Genomic DNA, 22,426 nt, shown 5'->3' on the forward strand with positions numbered 1-22,426 from the left:
TACGTTAAATACATTTATCGCAACTCTTTAGCCCCGCTCATCTGACATCTGCAGTCATATACATGTTTTGGTGCTGCCTGATGCACATCATAAAGTTGAACATAAAAGATGCGTTAGAACTCTGCTTAAGAGCTGTTTGCTGCTAGACATTAAAATTCACAGGCACAGACTATCAAAACTTCCCAATAGTCTTACTAATATTTCAACTTGTCATACTCCAGATTTTTACTACTTTAGAAAAAAAAAAATCAACATTTTAACTTGCCTGAAAATTACAACAGACCTGACAAGCTATTAGCAAACGTTCTTTTACTCAAGTGAGTTATTTTTTACATCTTTTTTAAAAAAACTATAAAAAGCATCACACTGCGTGATGGTTACGGTAAGAGTGCTATTTCTAGAAACCTGCCACTCATTTTGTTTACATGTGAGCCATACCTGTGGCTCGTGTGGAGAGATTTACAATTAACACGCATTGACCAATTTCCATTATGCTTGCTCACAGTAGGTTGTCGCATTAAAAAAAATGATGGCAGCAGTAAATGGCTTGAATCAAAGCCTGAACACAGAGCAAGAAGAAAGCGAACACATAAAATAGGAAGGTAAATACATACGAAATGCAGACACAGTTGTTAATTCAAGCAGCAGTCTTCCTTTTGCAGTAACCCAAACCAGAGCTCCATCAGTAGGAACGTGCTCCCCTGTTCACTCTTAATTCATAAGTTCTCCCAATTTTGCTTTCAGTTTACAAAATCCCTGTGTGATTTGCTGCTCCCCATGGCTTGCTCACCTCTGACAGCTTGTGACCCTCAGACAGTTAGGGTCACTCTCAGCCCCCCAAGGGAAATCCCTTTTGAGCCTAATGATTTAGTTTTCCGCTCTAGATTCCTTAAGTTGCTCCACCCTGGAGGGGTTTTTCAGGTGTCTGCTACCTGGCTAAGGCAGCATCAGGCAAACCTTCCTTTGCTAACACCTCTCAGTGTTTTCTCCTCTGCGATGCTCATCTGTGAGCTTCCAGGGGGAGCCAGTCTTCACTCTGCAAGCCCCACGCACAATCCTCTACCTACTCAACCTGTGTCTTGTGCCCACAGTTTTTCATCTCGCATCTCGGGGATGTAGTAAACATCAAGAGTCTGCTATCAATAGATCAAGCAAGGGGATTCTCCTATGGCTTTTGCATGTATTTGAATGCCACTACTGATAGCTCAGTTTCCTCTGTGGATGTGGCCATCACAGTGCTCAGTGAAGGACTCCAGTATGCCTATCAGTAATCTTCGGCAATAGACACATCTTCACAACAACATCAGGCTGTGATACATTTCATTTTGGGGTGCAGCCTGTTTCCATCAGGATGCTGTGCTCTTCTAGAGTGAGCAAATCCTGACTTCTCCAGACTCTTATTGTCCTAGGCAACAGCAGAAATGGATCCTTCCTTATTAAGGGAGACCTCTTGTGTAGGATCCCTCATTATTGCAAACCTCAAACTCCAAAGCCCCATTGAATAACTTGTGGTGGCAGTTTCCTAGGAAGCATGCTTTCTAGTCAATGGCAACAGTTCCTCATGGATGTGCAATACCAAAGACTATATTGCTAGACTCAAAGATGAATTCCAGTAAGATTCATCTCCTCAGCACAGTCTGATGGTGCTACAAAGGCATCATTTGATTTGCTCAGAACGGTACTCATCATCAGCACGGTGTTTTCCCACAGTGCCAGGGAGATCCTCTGAGCACATGCAGAAAGAGCCTCCGCTGCTGCCTGTGTAAGCAGCAACGTCATCATGAAGCAAGCGAAGGCCGCCCATCACACTGTGCATGCAGCAAGTCTACTCTCAATGTGTGTTCAAAGCAGAGCTGATCTGCCCAAAAATAGTGAGTCCAACTTGCTACCCATGATACTGAAGAAATTCTCAGATATCTTCACTCATCCCCACAGCTGAGTCACACCAGAACTGCAGAGCACAGCTGTATACACCCGAACATTAGTGATGTTAGTCACGTCAACACTCTAGAGACCAATGATCAAGAGAAGTTGTTCCTGATGGCTTGCTCTTACTGAGTCCCTTGGTGGGTTCAGATCAGCATATGCCACTTTTGACTGTTGCTGATGTATACTGACAACTTTCTGGGTTGGGTTTTTTTTTTTTTTTTGGTTGGGTTGTTTGTTTTCCCCTTCCAAATAATCACCTTCTACCTAAATTCTTCCCTGCAGATTGTTACTGTCTCCAAGACAGCAGAGAACTCCAGAAGGAACACTGCTACATAAACCCCCACCATTTCTCTAAATCCTACTTTTTACTCAGCCATGTATTAGTGTCCATGTCTATGTCCATGTCTTGCACCTGCTTATCCTGAAAAGAGCCATTCTACAAGCTCCACACTTATGTCCCACACTTCCTAAAACTTCCATGTTTGATGCACTTCCCCCGCAACAAAAGAAAGCAAAAAAGAAAGGAAAAAAGGTATTGTGTCCATAGGGATAGTCAAGTGCTTGCCAAATACAAAATATCCATCCTGGGTCCCATGTGAAGCAATGAAGGTGGGTCAAACATGTAATTTGTGGAGGAGGGGGGGGGGGGGGGAATAATCTTGGATTCCCTTGCTCTTCTAACCAAATCCTAACAATTGTCCAGTTTAATACCACTGGGCACAAATACTTGCTCCATTGCCAAATAAGGTTTCCAGACAAATCAGTTATTGGATTTTTTGGCTAGTATTACTCCCAGGTGTCAGGCCACCTGAGACAAAGGACAGAATTTACAGTTGTGCACAGTTTCCTTTTTTTTTTTTACACTGCCACAGATCACACAATACATTTATCAAGGCTAATGCCATTTTGCAGTATTGTTTTGCCTATTTGTGTTTGCTAGAACAACAGCAACGACATGGCAATTAGTGTCTGAAAGAACTGTAATGCACATTTATTTTCTGAATAATAGTCTAGGTCACTTGTTAGTCATTACTGTAATGGAATTCTCATGCATTTCTGACCCCCTCTTTTAAAAAAAAAATATCCCCCAAACTCTAGGGAATTGTGTACCTGCTCTAAGCATCTCTAAGCACAGACCTTTTTAATCCTTACTGGAAGCTTCATGTACAGACTTAAGTTAGATCTGAATTTCTAATTAACTATTTGTAAGGCAATCCCTCTTATACCCCTCTCTTGCTTTGTGAAGGGCCACAACTCTTATCTTCTGAAATAAGCAGTGTTCAAACATGCCCTTTGATATTTTCTATTAAGCTTCTGATTTTTAAAAATAATTTTGTCGATATCTTGGTTCGCAGAAGAGGCTACGAGGCTACTCTTGCCTCCCTGACAAACCCAGACAGCGACCATTCTAGCACCTGTAAAAGTCTCTCTACCAGGCTTCCTTCCATAATTAACCAGTATAACCTACTGAACAAGCAAATAAAACCAATTTATTTTTTTTTTTCCGAATCTCACACTTTCTGTTCTTAATATATTTTGAAATTAAACCGAAGGGGATAAAGCTATCTTCACCTGGTATCACTGTCTAAGACTCAAACTTTTCCCTTCAAGAACTGCATTTTCAGCCCTTTCCCACTCCTTCTGGCATATGGCTCGGTATGTTTTCCAGCTGTAAACCACAGCGAGGGATGATTTTTGACAATGCTGTACCTTTACAGTTAACGGAGCGGGGCCAGCTGATCCTCCAGGGTCTTTACAGGTTGCAGAAGTTCTCCTGCAGAGGTCAGCTCAACCTTTCATGTCTGTAAAGAAGTAATTTGTTTTCTATGCTCTTTATTCTTTCCAGTGAGGATGCCGGGTACGGCAGAGAGTTTTCAGAAAAGGAAAGTATTAACTTTTGCTGTTAGTCTTCAAATTGCCTTGCCTTCTTGCTGAAGGTTCCAGCAGGCTCTGGCTACGTGGACTGTATGACAGCTCACTTCTCAGAGCTGTGTTTTTTGCCACTTGACAACCAGAAGAGAGTTGCAAACTGGAGGGTGACAAGAACCACGCACACATCACTGAGCAACAGCCCTCTATAAAGGAAAGGACCTGGAGAAAGGATGAGGATCTTGGTTTTTTTTTATCCCTTTGAGAGCACCGATTTCTCTATATTTTAAAGAGAAGCAAACGGAGCAAAGTGGAGAGGTAATTAAGAGAAAGCAAATAGGAAGGAAAAAGGACAAACACCACCCCCAAAATCTTATTAGCACGTGATAAAATTGGACACAGGTTACATAGACCTTTAAAGAAAACACCCCTATGTTTCTTCCAAAAAACTTTCAAGATGAATGTTTTTTCTTCACAACAAACCTTATAGTTAGGCTGAAAATATTAATGATTATTTAAAATTTTGATTATTAATGATTATTAATGATTATTCTTTATTTAAAAGAAATTACTGGGTTTGTTTTGCCTTTAAAAACAAAGTGAAAATTGTATTGTTTCTAAATGAAATATTTTGACATCTGTTCTGGAAAACTAGAAGCTGTGTGGTGGGGTATTCCAGACTCCTCAGGACACTGCATTTCAGAACGCTTTTGTGAAATAATTTAGGGCTCAGCTAGGGGTTTCATCCGCAAATAGGTTCAGATCTAGAGTCTGGCCAAAAAACCATCTGAGCTTCTTTTTGGCCTGTGCGACAAGCTCGTACAGAGGCTGGCTGGCTGGCAGGCTCCCGGTCCTGTTCTGATAGTGGGTCAGGGTGAGAAAAGGGCAAGCTCCTGAACCCAGAAAATTAGGATTGCTGTCAGATCCGCCAGTTCAGATATACTGTGTAATCTCAGAAGTAACTGCCTTGGATATTTATCAGATAAATAGTGTAAGGGGTTCAAGGCAGCAACTAGGTACACGTGCATGACTACATACATTAACGCCTTCGTTAAATAGTAAGTCTTCTGTTGCAAGACAGATACCTTACGCTATTTCTTTACTATCTGGCATATTAGGTCTGAGTCCTGATTACATTTTTGGGCCCGTCCACTAATAATAACAAATTATAAGAGGAAATAAATAATAAATCTTGAATGTTTTGTGCAGAATCACAGCTGAAGATTGCACATATATAGGATCTTATCCCAGCTAGGAAAACAGATGTTTTAAGGGTCTATTTTTATGACTTTGGAGAGAAAGTTATCTTTCATAAAAAACTCAAACTAATAGACTTTGTTGCTATGGGACATTCCCTCGTAATTTTTCTTCACTATGTTCATTCAGTCTGCAATTTACACATCTAACAGAGATTTGGCAAAGTGTTTTGAGCTCACATTATTGCAGATCAATTTTCCTTCAGTACCTAAGTAACTACAGCAACTGAAAATCTCGTATCAATATCTGCTTAGGCATAACTGTTGCCCTCAAAACTTGTAGTCAGGGGAAATTTCAAACCTGGACTCTGAAAAATATCTTTCTGCTAAACAGCAGCTTTTGTTTATCCATTCTTAGTCCCTTTTCTATTCCCTTTCAACAAGCATTAGTAGAAGATAAAGCTGTATTTTCTACATTAAGGCATCTTTTCACAAATGGTACAGGACTCCCCAAATCCTTTCGCAGTAGCCAGAACAGATAAAAGTAACTACATCTTTGGGATGTAGGACAACAAAAGCAATTTGCAACACTTCTGTGTCAAGAGAAAGTTTAAACTGAAACTAGGTACTCATCCAGTTCATTTTGCTTCAGTCTTTCATATGATTAATATTTTTGGGGGTTGAAAGAATGCTTCTGGCAAGGTCTGCATGCCCCAGAAAAATCAAAACAAGTTCTAAGGTTTTCTAACCCCTTTTTACCATTGGTTCTCCCTGAGAGATTACATGCTCCACAGTCTTCTTTCCAACTGCTAATTTCAAAAGATACACTCATTTGAAAACTGAATAGGAACACCTTATGAGTTCTTTGGCCTAGTGCTCAAAGTCTATATGATAAAGGCTTTCAGACATTTTTGCAGTTGACACTGAGAATTAAAGTGACTGATAATTGGACTCTAAAAAAAAAAAAAAAAACAAAACCAAAGTGAAATTAAGTAGGAGCAGGCAATGTGTCTGTGAAAATCTCACTACCTACAACCCTTCTTTATTAGAACAAGGGACTTTCCATTACCAGATTTGTCTTCTTTGCATTCTGATTCCTGTAAATGTGGCAAGACTGGTGGAGGCTTCAGGTGTCTACAGCAAATGGCGATGAATACTTTTGGCTGGGTTCAGATACTGCAGATCTCCAACATGACTACAGTTGCTTCCCTAACTTCTATCTCTCAAAATGAAAAAGTCTACCAATAGGCTGGGAAGCCAATCCCCTGCCTAAACTGGTCTCTTCCCCTGGTGTCTGCCTGCAACACTAAAGCAGCATATTTGCTAAATCATAGAATAAATTTGAAATACAGTCTTTTACAGAACCAGCAAAATGGATGAGACTAGCTGACCGAGAAGAAGACCGTGTTCAGAGAGTGCAGGTTAATATTTGGGTCATCCCCAGTTTTCCTGTGTGACATTGTTTAAATGACTATTTGCTTCAGTTTTCCATGAGTTTCCACCCTCTGCATATCTTGCCTGTACGATGTTGTAGTTTTAGGTGTGTGGACAGATATGGTCTTGGTTATCATTAAGTTTTCTATGTCATACTGCAAACACACCCCCTGCCTCCCAAAATCCAGAATAAAACTGTATCATACTAAAATCTAACTGTACACTGAAGCCAGATGTATACACTAATTTTTGCTTTGACTTCACTGTTCCACAAAGCTTGAGGGCCTACTTGCAGAAAAAAAAGAAAAAACAAAAACCAACCCTTGTAACAACTTGGCTGAAACTCTATCTTTTAAAGATAAGATTAATTAAAAACAGGGTCTTCTCTAAATGGCAGCATTTTTGTATGTACAGCTTTCATCACTTCAAAATTACTTCGTAGTAGTTTCACATAGTCCAAACCTTCCAGCAAGCCGCACAGCACTGGAGGCAGAAGCAGTCAGAAGTCAAAGCCGGAGGAGAGCGGGAGCAGGAGGCCCTGCAGGACAGGGAAGCTCCCAGGGTTGGCTTCCACTCAGGCTAGCTGGGCCACTGCACTGCTGCTGCCACCACCACCACATGGGTTCTTTTAGTAGCTAACCCAGGGGTAGTGCGTGTAAAAGTATAGTACTAATTATTCTCAGCTTTTTTTTTTGTTCCTTAAATGAAATCTCCACAACTGAAAGAAAGATCCTTGAGATAAAGGCTTCACTTGAAATTAGTATGACCCTCAAGCTTTCAGGAATTTGCGTTGAATATGCCGTAGCCACACACGGTTTAACACAGATAGCTTGGGCACAGAGTACAGTTTCTCTTTCAGCGACGAGGCTGTTTATTACTTACCCTTTTAACCTGCCAGGCACTTGAAATGTTTCTTTCAGCAAGGTAAAAGGAAAACCACACAATTTAAAAATACCGGCTCAATTAATCAGATGAAGAATTCTGTAAAATATGATATTCAGACAGCCTTAATGGGTTCTGAAAGAAAAAAAGCTTCGGGGGGGAAAAAAAAAAACAACAACTTATTTCAGTCCTTGTTTTTCCAGAGAAGCAGTCAGTTTCTAACTGCAGAGACCTGAAAATTTCGGGGACAGTTTTTAAGGAGACATCTAGGGATTTAGCAATGCCATTTCGTCAAGACTAAATCTCCCAGAACCTCCTGCCTAGTGAGGGCATCAGCTAATGTATGCCATAATTTTATACAGACAGCCCCAGAGTCTCTTGCTGCTGAATTATTTATTAGTGAGACTAGTTGTTTGTCAAGGCAGATAATGGGGAAAATGTTCCCTGGGAAAAGAAAGATAATAGTCATGCTTTTTGTCTAAAAAAGAATCTCGCTTTATATATTCAGTTATATTTTTACTCTTTGAAGTTGAAAACATTTAATAGCTGGTCTTAATAGGTTAAAGAACACTTACAAGACTGAAATATCTTAAAAGATGTATTTAAACTGAGGAATATTCTGTTTTAGTAAAGAATTCTGAAATTTGCACTTTTGCAAACTTATCTAAGCACAACATTTTAGTAAAGAACTAAAGATTTTTGATGAAATAATGTATTATCCTCATGCCATATTTTTCAGCTTTTGTTACTGATAGCAACAAAAAGGAAAAAAAGGATATGGGGCAGTTCAGTGAACTTGGTAGCCTCAAAATATAAGGAAAAGAAACTCTAGTAAGAAGTGCTGGTGCTCATGGACAGGCACCTCTGAAGCAACACACCTTCCCAAGCCATTCCCTCAACAAGGTCTCACCACTTGCCCCAAATAAAGCCCCAGAGGGACAGTGGAACCCAGTGTCGCTTTAGATACACGCCTTTCACTGTACCATGGAGGGCATCCTGATATTACTGAGGGCAGGATGCCAAACTGCAAACCCTGCCGAGGCAGAAAATCGTGTGTGTATTGATCAACGCCTGTGGTAACTCCCAGCTTATGAATGTAATTTATCATTTGTTCTCTAGTGGCCTGATCTGGTTTTGGATGAAGCCAGTGGAAAAACTCCTGCCAACTTCATTGGCAGCTAAATCAGGTCATAGATGGAAAGATACAGAATTTCCAACAAATTTCAAAAGCATGGGGAAACAAGTAGACAAAGACAAGATTATTTCTGACTCTCAGTGAAGGTTATTTCTGACGCTTTTAAAAGTTACCTGTTTAAGCAAAACATGTTTAGTCAACACTAAACTTCAAGAATGAGTACCATGTATATTATATGACTTAGGTGACACATCAGGGATAACTATTAGCTCTATAAACTTCATTATGGCAAATATACATATAGGCTAGAGCTAGATCTGCACTGAACAACAGAATTGGCAAGTGTATTTTTGGTTTGCTTCTGTCTGTCGATATCACTAAAACACAGTCACAATAAGGTTGAAAGTAGAAATCATCAATAACTTTCAGCTGGGCTCAGACGTAACACACAAAACGGAGCTCTAATGTTATAATGCAGACTTAGAAGAAAACAATGTCTCCAAGTTAAAAATGGGGTGGGTGCAGGGGGCAGTGAATGTCATCATCCTACATGTACTCCACGGTTTGCTCTCAGGCACAGGCAAATTTATCAGTTGCCTGAGGCAGGAGACTGCTAGAAGCCAACAAGAAATAATGGGAAATATTAGGTGATGGGAGATGGCAGACGGGAGGCCTTGGTAGGGATAAGGATCTCTGACCCTCCTATTGGGCAGGAAGAGCAACCCCGGCTCCCTCTAGATACCCCTTCGACTTCCCCTACTCCTACCCCACACTACTGAGAGTCTGCAGCCGCCTCTGATGTATCCTTTACCTAGTGGCTCATAAGTGCCATTTTCAACTGGGAAAAAAGTCTGAATACACGCTGATCTTTAGATTGAGCAGCAGCTTTTGAAAATACGCTCATACAATGCCTAGAATGTAATAACTGGAGACAAAGTGTAGCTGTTTAAAAAGGCTATAACAGAACAACAAATTTAGTTATTAATCTATTCTTGGAAATAGAGAAGTACCATCATAGCTTATGCTTTCCTGATGACTGCTCTAATCAGACCCCGTAAGTCAGGAAGAACTCGATTTTTCCCTGTGATCTTTATATTCTTCATTAAGCTGACAATCACCATGAATTAATCAAGCCTTAATCTGTTCATCCTAGGAGAAAAAAAAAAATGTTTCATATAAAAGATTTTCTGTTTTCTCTAGAGTCTCTAATTCGTCCATACTAGGCCTTGAGAGATGGGGTGGCTGCACAGAAAGCTCTCTTCTCCCACTCACGCAAATCCTTCCCTAACCCGACAGCTGCTTGCTGTGCCACACACAGCCAAGTTCAGCAAGGTCCTCAGTATATGCTCCACTTCAAGCATGTGAACTGTCTTATTAAAGTCAGTGCTTCACAGTAATCTCGGAGACTGAGAGAATCCCTGCTTGGCTTTTTTCTCGTCACCCAGAAACATCTGGATTTAGGCAAGGAAGGCCCTGACCACAGCCGAGAGGGAGGATACTCAGGGAGGAGGGAAAGAAATAGGGCAGGTGTAGAGTGCTTCTCTCCCTCATGTGATCGCTGAGCCTCTGGCAAGCAGGGATTTAGGGGCTTCCCAAAACACAGGCTACATCCAGACCACCATGTTTAATAGCAACCGATAAAGATGTGAACAACTCTGGAAGTCCCCTCATGTACACGATGAGTTATAACAAACACTATGTTCTCTAATTCAGCATGCCGCTTCTAGTATTAACTACATATTTCGATCTTTTTGGGCTGAGTTTGCTCCCTTTTGATTGCACTAGCATAATGTGCAACCATTTGAAAGCAGCGGCCATTTGGATCTGGAAGCATCTACATGTTGTCCCTGATACCCGAAACTGAGACTTCGGCAGCCATAAGTAGTACTATGACCACAGATGTTCCTTCAACTCTTGTTTCTCCAAAGCAACACCACCAATGGTATTACAACTCACAAGACTTTCAAACAGAGAAACCTTAAAAACTTTGTGTAGCCTACTAGAGTGTGCTCAATGGAGCTTCAAAGTTCAGGGCATTTTTTTTTTTAAACTTTTAGGGAATTTCACTGTAGAATAAACATGTGGCCCATGTTCAACAGAAGAGCACTGTGAATACCAGTGCATAGGTCAAATTCCTTCCTTCCCACACCTTGACACCATTTGTGTTCAGATGATGGCATTAGCGCTCTCTTGCCTCTAAAATGAGCTCAAGGAATGTAAGAAGTGAAGAGTAGATTAAGAGATAAATTGTTTCCAATTATGTTTTCTGTTTTGCCAATAGAGCCAGCTTTTCTTCTCAAGCAAAAATCTAAGGTGTAGTTATAGGTGCAGGTGGATTGTGTGCATTTCCCTCAGACTTACAGCCTGCCACGCATACGCTGGGTGAATATTCCATAGCGTGCAGCTTGCAGAAGCTGCTTTCATTAACCCAGTGTTCCACTTTATTATCTGTCTAAAAATAGCCACGTGATGTAATTGTCAGATTTTTCAAAAGAAAAACACAGAGCAATTCTCCTAATTGAGCCAGCTATTTTTCTTGCATTTACCTTTCAGAGGTGTTGCCTGCCTCTGAGCCCAGCCTGTACGAACACTTTTATGAATCAATTTTATAAGAAAACAACCTGAGCATTATAAGTGGCTCTTCTTTAGGTTTTAGGGAAGCTGACATTTCAGTCACTAGCAACCCTGCATGCAAAGCATCTTTGAATCGCTGAATGTGTGATTACATCTTTCTATGGGCCTTCCTCTAATGGGAAATCAGTGTTCCTTTTACAGCAGAAGAGCTGAAATGGTTTAAAATTTAAAGGGCTATCATGATTTGCCCCACAATAACACAAATAAAATGCAAGATGTGATTTCCAGCACCTTCCTGATCTACAGTGCTAACATACGCAAAAATTACCCACAGGGCAAATTGGGAAGGTGCCTTCCCAAGATCTTCTGAAGATATATGTGAAAAATACGAGTAATTTTCAGCAAGAACCAGATTGTAACAGGCTTGTGGGCAAGCAAACAAGCATGTGCATGGGTGGGTGGTGTGCAAGGAAGGAGGAGGTAGGGAGCGAGTATTGAAACTCTACCACTTGTCCTTTTCCTTGTACAGACTGCACAGGGACCTTTTGTCATTCTACTTCCAGTACACGTGTGGAGGAGTAAAGAGGAAGAAGAAAGGAAAGAAAGAGATGTATATCTGTTTGTCACCCTTAAATATCGCAGTATTTAGGAGCTTTCACGTGAAGGAACAAGTACCACCTCTACCCCACTTTCTAGAACTTGAAGTAAAACCTGTGCAGAAAGATTTATTTTTTATTTTATTAGAACTAAACCACTTAAACTTTCAAGGACCGCCACCGACCATTTAAAATTATTTAGCAAAGATACCTTATGAGCAAGCAGGTAACACAGCTACAGAGATATCCTTGAGCTGGCAGGTTCCACCATGAAAAGGGTCAGACATGCTGCTAGCGAGAGGGAGAATAGAAAGGCTGATACAGGTCCTTCCTCCCATTTCATTCTTTCCATCAAGGCCATCACCAGCTGTGTTATATTTTTTAGTTTGTCAGACTTTAATTTGTTCTTTCTGTGTCCTCGTTTACACACGCACCCCCCTCCCCAGCTTGATTCATCTTTCACTTTTTGCTTGGGGCTAAACTGAGGTAGTTACACTGAAACAGAGGACAATAAACTCCCACAGCATTTCTCTACTTTTGCTATTTCAATAACCAAGTTAATTAGGTAGAAGTATGAGCTATCAAAAAAAAAAAAAAAAAACAACCAACAAAACAACACCCCAAACTATGTTTGCAGGTAAATTGACTCCTTACTCTCCCAGTACATTTGGATTTTTTTTCCTTTAGTTTTGCCTGAAGTTAGAGTTGCACTATCAGCTGTTTACTTCACACTCGGAGATCATTTTCCATTTTAGCCAACTGGCCTCATTCACAGCTCCTACCATCTTTCTCTGTCAGACTAAAATTCCTTGATTACTATCACTACAAAGCTATCAGTGTACCTGCTTTTTAAAAATAGAAGATACCACCAATTTTTTTTTTTTTCCTTACTGTTTTTGCAGGACTAGGGTAGGATAGTGGGGGATGATTACCTACAGATGGTTTTCAACAAGGGGATGATGATAGGAGAGTGTCTCCAGGCTGGGGAGAAATACAGATTTGATGTGTTAACTGTTACAGGTGAAGTCTAGGTCCATAACACAAAAGTCACTTTTGCTGGTGCAGGGGAATATTAGATTGCCAGTGATCAGATGACAGCTCGTGCAGATGAGCTGCCGTTAGGAAGCATGTGAAAGCCCACAGAACCCAGTGAAACTGGGCTTTACCTGAAATAAACCCCTCACCAGCACAACCTACTGTTAAATGTACCAACACTTAATAGTTTGTATTTGCTTGGGAAGGAAATAAATGCGTGTTTTCTAGTAAGGAACTGCTACCTTGAACAGCCTCAGGGATTTCTGAGAGATTTTGCTTCTGATGGCTTATGTTAGATCTATTTCTCATGTAGCAATGGATTGAACTTGAGTAAAATCTATCAGCCTTATTCTCCCCTGTCATACACCAGCTCTGAGCTAACACAGCACAGCAATTTCACACCCAGTACAGAAGTTGGGAGTTAGGTTCTCCCCATTAAACTCAGCTGAAGCTTCTGGGTTTTACTATTGTACAGGCTTGTAACTCTGGTGATCCCATTTAGGTGAAAAGCTTTTCCCTCAAAAAAGCAATTTAATCTATATTCTCATACCCAGAAATGTACACAACACTTGTTACCTAATGTAGTTTCTCCCACATCTTTATATGGCTAAATAGTTCCCACTGTACTTATAAGAATGCATTATTCTTCTATTTCACTCAATCACCCAGGGCGATTTTGTTTTTCCAGCTTTATGTGTAGCTTAAAGACTGCAATACTGCAAGAAACTTGAAGAAGTGCTTAAATGTAAGAGATTCCCCAAATCAACTTTGATAGAATTAAACATTAAAGCAGCACAGTGAACATATGCCTAAGACCCACCTGTACTTCTGTGCAGACCAGCACTGCAGCCGCAGAGCGTGGTTTTCATCTGTCTTTCACCACAGAAGACACAGTTGCGTTACTGATCTGGGATTTCAAATCTCAAAAGCAAAAAGTCAATGGGAGAAATCAAGATGTGAAAGAAAAAAAATGGTTATTTAACACACGGTTCACAAAAGTCACTTCAGCGAAACAGCAGAGAGAAAATACTCAGAAAGCCAACCATTAACATTATTTTGTAAAAACGTCCGTATTGGGTTCACGGAGAGACTAGATTACTTTTGATGAAAATTAGCTCTATCTCTCACATAGCATTTTATTCTTGCAAATATCTGTTCTAGCTTCATGAAAAGGAGAAAGAAACATCAGAATGATAATTGGATGGCACCAACATGCCTCTCCCCTCTGTAACCATTGAAGGAAAGTTCTTATGTCATGGAGATGTTTCACAGAGGATAGTGCAGCCTGTGATGATCAACATGAGAAAAAGACTTGAATAGAGATATAAAAAATAGTACTCTTGACTTATTGTCCTGGCTTTGGCAGGGATAGAGTTAATTTTCTTCCTAGTAGCTGGTGTAGTGCTGTGTTTTGGATTCAGGATGAGGATAATGTTGATAACACGCTGATGTTTTAGTGTGAGCATTGCCCAGCAACAACTAAGTCAAGGACTTTTCAGCTTCTCATACTGCCCTGCCAGCGAGGAAGCTGGGGGTGCACGGGAAGCTGGGAGGGGACACAGCCAGGACAGATGACCCCAACTGACTAAAGGGATATCCCGTACCATATGACGTCACGCTGAACAACAAAAACTGGAGGGAGTTGGCTGGGGGATGGTGGCTGCTGCCCAGGGACTGGCTGGACATCAGTCAGCAGGTAGCGAGCAATTGCATTGTGCATCGCTTGTTTTATATATTCTTTTACCATTATTATTATTATTATTATTTCCCCTTCCCTTTCTGTCCTATTAAGCTGTCTTTATCTCAACTCAAGAGTTTTACATTTTTTTTTCTGATTCTCTCCCCCATCCCACTGGGGGGGAGTGAGCGAATATCCGTGGTGTTTAGCTGCCTGCCAGGTTAAACCACAACACATATACTGAAGAACTAAATGCTTTGGAATAGCCTAATTATTACTTTTTGGTCTCCTCTTGCTGTTACAGGTCACTAGGCTATGACAAATATGAAGAGCAGCTGTGACATTTGCCAAATCATGGGATTTCTTGGAACCAACAAACTCAGGAGAGATGTCAAATCATGCAGATGATGAAAACTTTAAACAAAGTGAGTTATTTCAGTTGACTTTATTTCCAGGAAATTCAAACAAAGAAATTCATTTCCAGGAAATGGAAATAAAGCAAATGGCCCAGCTTTGTTTTAAGTTATGTGCACCTCTCCTCCCAGCCTTCAGAGAGTACTGCATGAGTTTCCTCGGTCTCTGAACTAACCCACAACCCCCGCACCATAAAGAAATAAAATACCAAGTTAATTATGTAGCCCAGAGACATCTCTTTTTCACAGACCCTTGCCTTCTCAATAAGCTATCAATCTTTTTCTCCAGATGGTGTTGCCTCCCTTCAGTTGCTCTATTGTTTCCTTCGTTATGCAAGTGGTTCCTTGATTACAATTTGTCAACTGCCCTTCCCCTAAGCATTTTCCAAATTCAAGTAATATTTGCAGTTGTTAAATGTAAAACAAAAACAAAAACAAAACCAAAAACAACACAAAAAACCCTCCAGACAAAATCAATCATTAAAAACATTAAATGGAGAATGGAAACATGCATTTTGTCTCTATGTTGTCCCAGAAGACAGATGTAGAAGAGTTATCAGTAATATGCCTGCTTACCTGGAGCAGTATGATTTCACTGTCCCCTGGCTCACTGTCCCCTCTATCTATCTCTCTACACCTGCCTGTTCTCTGTTGCTAGCATAGTAGATAATAGGGCTATCTTTATTTTCCAGCTTTTATACATATGTATATATTTTTAATCCCTAAGTATCCCTGAAACAAGCTATTTTCAAAGGAAGAATTACAATTTGCATTGTTCCCCCAGTAACTGTGGAATATATTCACTGTGTAACTCAGGATAGTTGTCATGATGGTGTATTGGTACACCAGTAAGAGGTGAACTTTAGAAGATTTAGAGTTTTAAATATTAAAAAGAAAACCCTTGAAATGCAGAGGGTTCTCCAACTTGTATTCAAATTTTCTTCATCTAAAATGCTGGAACAAAATCATCTCAATAGCAAGTTTCTTAAGAAGTCTTTGAGAATGTTGTGGTTCTGCTTGGGGAAGAAGTCTCAGGAGGACGGCTCTTACAAGATCATGTCAGTACTGCCTCTAGCCTTGGCCAGACCATACCAAGAACCACAGTCGTTTAGAGAGCAACAGCAGCAGAAAAAAAGCACAGTTTGAACATTTTAAAACTCAAGAAGATATGCAGTTGGATGCTGGGAAGGAGCACACATTTTTTTTGTTTATCCACTTCAAACCCATCCACCCGTTCCCCTCTATGCGCCTATTTTCACTCGAAGTGAAGAGCCACGTCGCTATAACTGGCCTATAAAATTGAGAGCTCTAGGAAAACTAAAGAAAAAATGGTGCAAATATTTGATTCAAGACACAGTTCAGATACATTTCACAACATCTGCATGTGTAAAACTGGATGAAAGAATATTTTTTGCTGAGGTTCTCTACTTGAAGTTAAAGGAATGGTAATCATTTCCTTTATGTTAGTCACTGGGCATAAAATAGTAATATGAAACTCTCTCAAGGTTTTATTATTACTCTACATATCAAGGAATTATAGTTTTTTAAGCAGACTTACTAAATTTACTTATCTTTTCCTGTCTATACGATATATATAATGCTGCAAGACTGTCAGAAATAGAGCTTGGCAGGAAGGTAAAATATTTTACTTTTCAAATGACAGGCTTATGTTGGTTTTCTTTTTTTTTTTTTTTTTTTTTTTTTTAAATGCCGCTCCCATGGTTTGAGGAACATTTTAGCGTGAAAATTTTGAGTCCTTAAAACCAGTGGTAAAAGTCTGATTGACTTCTTTCAGTCAGAAGCTCTCTTTTCTCTTCAAGACCTCTGTCAAACACTTTACCTTCAATATGTTATAAGTGGCCCTAAATTCACCAATTCAAAACCACTTGTTCAGTCGGGTAAGGTTTCCTCACATCCCAGCATCCATCCGTGCAGCACACATACAGGTCAGAGCCAGGACTTTGATTTTCAAAGGCAACTATAGAGTCAATTTTGACTTTTCAGCAAGGAAGAGCAAAGCTTTTGTCTGTATTCAGATGTGGGGAAACAGAATCAAAAGTCCTAAAAATGGTTAGGTACATTCAAAGTCTTGGTTCGGCTCTTCTCCATTGCTTGAAACTTGTGGAAAACACAACTGGACATTTTACGAACACTTCATTTTCAAACGTGTAGTATTATAACTATACTAATGCGTCGTGCCATATGTTGGTGTATCAGCCCTGAACAGTGAGAAGACTGGAGGTCACAGGAGCTCAGTGAACCTGAAGGGCATGATGTGTGCTGTGTGTGCTATGGTCCAGCTGGGAGCTTGTGCCTGAAGTCTGCTTCTTGGATTCTACTTCAGTTCAATAAAAGAGATGCAAACATTTACGTATTTCATCCCAGTTCAGCCCTACTTCTAGAACTATAGGTCCTTTTTTAAAAGGACCTTTTATGATGTTCTCAGTTTTTCAGCACGCCACTGTCATGTTAAGCTCTTCCCAGAAAGTACCTGTAACATTTCATGATGGGATTTATTTTGACGGTCAATGTGTAACCACAGCGTGTGCTGGATCAAATATATTTTGAGGTGTTCTGAGGGGCCTGAACTGGCTTCTTCAGAACATCTCGTGGCTTGCTTTATACTAGCTGGCCTGAGTACCAGGAACAATCTGACAATGGAAGCACAGAATTCGTCAAAAAGGCAAAGTAAATCAGACTGCACTGAACTCCAACCACAACACCGGTACTGGAAACTGAGCTGCTTTAAAGAAATCTTGGAGGTGTATACACTACTGCTATTATTGCCGTGAGTCTGTACCTTTAGCTCTGCTCCTTCAAGAGGATAGAAAAAATGCCACCTTTAAATCCAGATTTCAGGCTCACGTCCGGCTTTTGTCTTGTGTTAGAGTAAGTGATGCGGTTTATACTTCTGTGTCCTTCCCGTGCATCCCTAAGCCATTTGTTTTATAGCAATCAAGACAGGGCCAAAGACTGTGATGCTTGAAACAGTGTTTTACACAACTGTTAGCCCTTTAAACAGACAGAGGACTAAAAGCTTAAAAGCTTGCACTGCCCGATTGTAGTCTGTGCCTTTGATTTGCACAATGGCTCTAATAAAGGAGATGAGAACACAGTAGGAAAATGAATCCTGAGAGGTCCTGACATGTTTGTTTCCAGCCAGATTTTCAAAAGCTCCCGTGTGGGTAGGTAGGATGGAAGATATGGTCCGAAATGTCTTAGATTACAAGTTGCAATATGAAATCACAGGAACTAGAACAGCACGCTGTGAAAGTCCAACCAGCATGGGAAGGATTAGCCATTTAAATGAAACAAACACAACCAGAAGCATATTATTCCAAACTAAAAGTTCTGGCAGGATACACACTTGACAAAAATCTATCTAGTGAACCTTTATTAGCATTTTCAAAGGAAGCACATCATCCAGTCCCAACAAATGGATTTCTTATTTTACTGTTTCTATGACAACTGTTTGCCTTTCAGAGCTACCAAATGAAATGAATGGTGAAAACCACTTTGTATGGTAAATCGATTCCCAGTTCTTTGTCCCCACCATACAGTGCTGCTTCACTCAAAGGTGCTTAGTGGCTTAAGCTGTATCATGTTTCTAAATAGATTTTTGTACTGTTTTCATATAGAACATTAATCCTAGACCATGAACACCTGAGGTCTTAGTAAATAGGTTTTTCAGGTGTTTTAGATTTGTGTCTGTAACACAGTCTTAATTTTGTTCACATCATAAGATGAAAGCATTCTCTAGTCTTTGCAGACCATCATGAACAAATGACATGATATTTTAAAGGCATTCTGATATTCCTGGTGGGATCATATATTCTCCTCCTCTGATCAAAAGTTAAAATAAATTAATTATTCCATACAGGATTATACAAATGGAATTTTGCGGTGGCTGTTGTGGTCTAAAGACATAGGAGAAACAAGTGCTACAGGCAATACTTGCTTTTTTTGCTTTTTTTTTTTTTTTTTAAACTTAGAAAAGCTGGAAGGTAGACAAACACTTCCTCATGTCTGCAACGGAGTCTGCAGATTCAAAAGCTAAACTGGGTTACAGAATTAATTTTTCCTCCAAAGTGGATGTGATTTTTATTTGTGCTTTCTATGGGACCCTAATTATGGTACTTTGAGCTTCTTTTCCATTCGTATTGACCAGCTGTAGCTCCCACTGCATTGAAGGAGAGAGAAGCTGTTGTATCAGTCAACACAGAAATGCCCTCAAGGTGGCTATTCTCTTTCTGCAGTTGTTCTTCAAGTGCTTCATGATCTTACTATTTTCTACAGGTCTCGCTTAACAGGTGGACTAAACTTTCCTATCTTGCATTCTTGTCCCACTCTTATGGTGAAAGGCCAAATATATTTTAGGAGATCTTGGCAGGAATATTAACTGAAAGAAAGAGTTCAGCCAAGAAGCTTTAATAGAAAACCGCCACATGAAGAAACTGAGGGAACTGAATCACAGTTTCTGCATTTTTCTCCTAACAAAATAGGCAATTTGCAAGTGTCCGGTTTTCAGGTATGGGACATTTGAGGGAAAATGAATGACATAGGAATTTGTATGAAGAACAGCTCATGCTGCAACCCTTCTTGCCCATTTGCATATTGATAAACTGACACCCCACAATGCTGTTTTGCAGGCATTTTTCAGTGCAGAGTCAAACGTAAATAGGCAAGAATCCTTACATCAGAAGGGAGGCTGTCACTGAAGTTAGCTCACACAGTTTTATTGTGCCGTAGGATCATTAGTCAGGACATAAGAACCGCTGCCTTGAATAGGCAAAGATATTGGAGTTTCAGGCTCAAGTCCTCAATCAAGCAGAATGAACCTGAACTTAAATTTCCAGTATTCCAGGTCACTGCTCTGACTATCGACTTTCACACTAGAAGAATCGCCTGGTCTGAAGAAAATTTCCCTTCCCCTCATAAAATAAATGTGAAAGTGAAAGCACATTCAAACCCACAAGAGGTTTGAACTTTGAGAAACTACCTAACTACCTTTTTCCAAAGCAAATAAGCCATAACTAACCTTAGAAAAACAGTTTATTGGACTTTCTTCTATTACAATAAATAATAAGGTACTTAGAATAAATGTGTAGTTGCAACAACAGGTTGACATATGTGATTTCTTATGGATAAAAAAACCCAGATCCTTAATTTATGACCTAACTGGGAGGAAAAAAAAAAAAAAAGCAGCATGTGTATTTGTGTATGTGTAAAGATTATCTTTTTTTGCAAGGCCAAATAATAAAGGACTGCACTACTTTGCATATAAATATGTTATCACTACATTTTATCTAGAATCTGTGCCTTCTCACTGAAATCTCGCACAAAAACTATTGAATTTTTAAATCTGGTACATAGGCTTGTAAACAGGAATAATGGGAGGGAACTTGTTATGAACATTACCTGGCTCACTAAATACAAACGAAGTATTTTTCACTGCTATTGCTATGGGCCACTCCTCTGCATTGTTTCACAAAACACGGGTAGGATGTAGCCCTTGGGACACTGCGCTGAAAAACAGCGCCTCAAACACTCATACATCAGCAGTGATTGCTGAATTAAGCCAGGCAATAGCCAATAATACCATTAACCACATAAAAAAAAAAAAAAAAAAAGGCTGATTCCTAATGAAAAATAAGCTTCAGAGCTCTGCAGGGGAAAACACACTCTATGAAAAGAATAAGGAGACATCGCAGAGCAGACCGAAACCGCACTGTAACCGCCCCATCTGCTGGTGCGGGCTAACACTGCACACAGCCGCTGTGGAAATTTCTAGTTAACGCAGAAACAGGTAAGTGTTTTTGGCTTGCGTGTGGGTCATGTAACATCTGGTTTCATGTGTGATTCGAGAACAGCCCTGGCCAGGTCAGCCCTGGATCACCGGGTGAGAGCGTGGAGGGCGAAACGCTGATGGACTGGCTGGTTTGTTCCCAAATGCCTGGCAATAATATCCGCTGCTTATTAGTAAGCAATTTCATCTGTTTGTGTAAACAACTGTGGCATCTCCACCTTCTACGAGATACGGCATTTGGTGAGCGTGATGCAAGTAAATACCAGCAGTTGATCAGCTCCAGCCTACTGATATGCCAGCCAAGTCATTCATATCTATTGGAGATGTATCGTGACTACAGTTACTGCTGCTAATAGCAATATAATTACAATACTATTAGCATTATTACAGCGTTTGTTAATAACAGTTGTGAAATAAATTTATATGGCATGTTATTATGTGACAATTGTTATCAAGTATAGACAGCTGAGGGGAGAGTAGTTAAAACTTATCCACGTACTACCTCAGGGGGAAATCATGATGTTTGAGTGTTCGTGATTTTGTTTGACTTTTGTCAGCTAAAGTGAGAGGCAACGACCCACATAAGATCAGGCTCAAATTTATCATCTTCTCAATTCTCACCAAAATTCCCTGGCACAAAACCAGCTTTCATTTAGTATGCTTCTCGCGACAAAAGTCCCACAAACGTAGTTTGTGCGTTGCTGATTATAAGCCCAGGAGAGTTATAAGCCAGTTCTCAAGTTTATGTTATGAATGTGTTCCTATTGCTTTGTAAAGACACAGCACTTTGGCACAAGTAGCATGAAAGCACGGCAGCATAGTCCTTGAAATTTGAAATTCTCATGTTACAGAATTTCACTTTGTTCTAACCAAAAACAAAAGCGAAGGTGTTGGTTTTTTGTGTGTGTCCCCCCCTCCCCCCCCATATTTTCCATCAACTTGAATTCTCTAAAATGTAATATTGGAAAATGCTCTCTTTGGGACAGACTGTGTCACCATTTCATTGTATTCTATTTCAAGTTACCAGTGTCAGGTGAGCTCATTTTGCTCTACGGCTATCACTAAATAGTTAGAATATGTTAAGCTTAGCATCAAGATATTGCTTTGCAGCTCAAATAGGAAACACAAAAAGGTTTTAAGTAGCAACTGACATTCATTACAGTAAAAATCCAGTACAGACTATTGAAAAACACAAAACCTGATAGTCTATAACATGTCAAAACAAAATTTGCACCTGTTTCGTTAAGACTGCCTTTTCTGACAACAATACTCTTAATAGAAATTGCAGAACACCTCTCTTCAGACCTCCAGGTAAAATCAGGAAATAGTTGTTTGGGGTTTTTTTCCTCCTGATTTTCCTTATTCTACACAGAAACACCTTTCCTACATGAAAAAAAAAAAAAAAGGTCCTTTCAGCAATATAGCCTAACATGCAAATTTACTGCCTTGCTCATAGCACTCCTTGTGAGTGAGCTATATGTATGTATATCTTCAGTCTATCACCTGGGGCAATCACGTTAGAGGAGACAAAAACATTTACCCTGCTAAGTTTAAAAGAAATTCCTACCATTGAGATATCTTGGCAAGTAAATAAGTACTTCTGCACTCCAAATTAGTAAAACTGCAGCTCCTGGAGTACTTACAGGACTCTTACAATTATGGACATATTGACAAGACCACCTGGACAAAAAGGCTGTGATGAATCAAGTCTAACATTTTATGGCTTCCCCCCGCCAGGAGATAAGCACTTTGGGTTTGTCCTTTCCTCCGTTTGAGTTGCAGTTAACAGAGATGAATGAATGTACCTTGGATACCAGCTTCCCAGGCATCACCTCACCCACCACCTAGCTGCTCAGTCTTACACCGTCCACGCCTGAGG

The sequence above is a fragment of the Vanellus vanellus genome (genome assembly GCF_965231255.1).
Source record: "Vanellus vanellus genome assembly, chromosome: 2".
NCBI classification, from domain to species: domain Eukaryota; kingdom Metazoa; phylum Chordata; class Aves; order Charadriiformes; family Charadriidae; genus Vanellus; species Vanellus vanellus.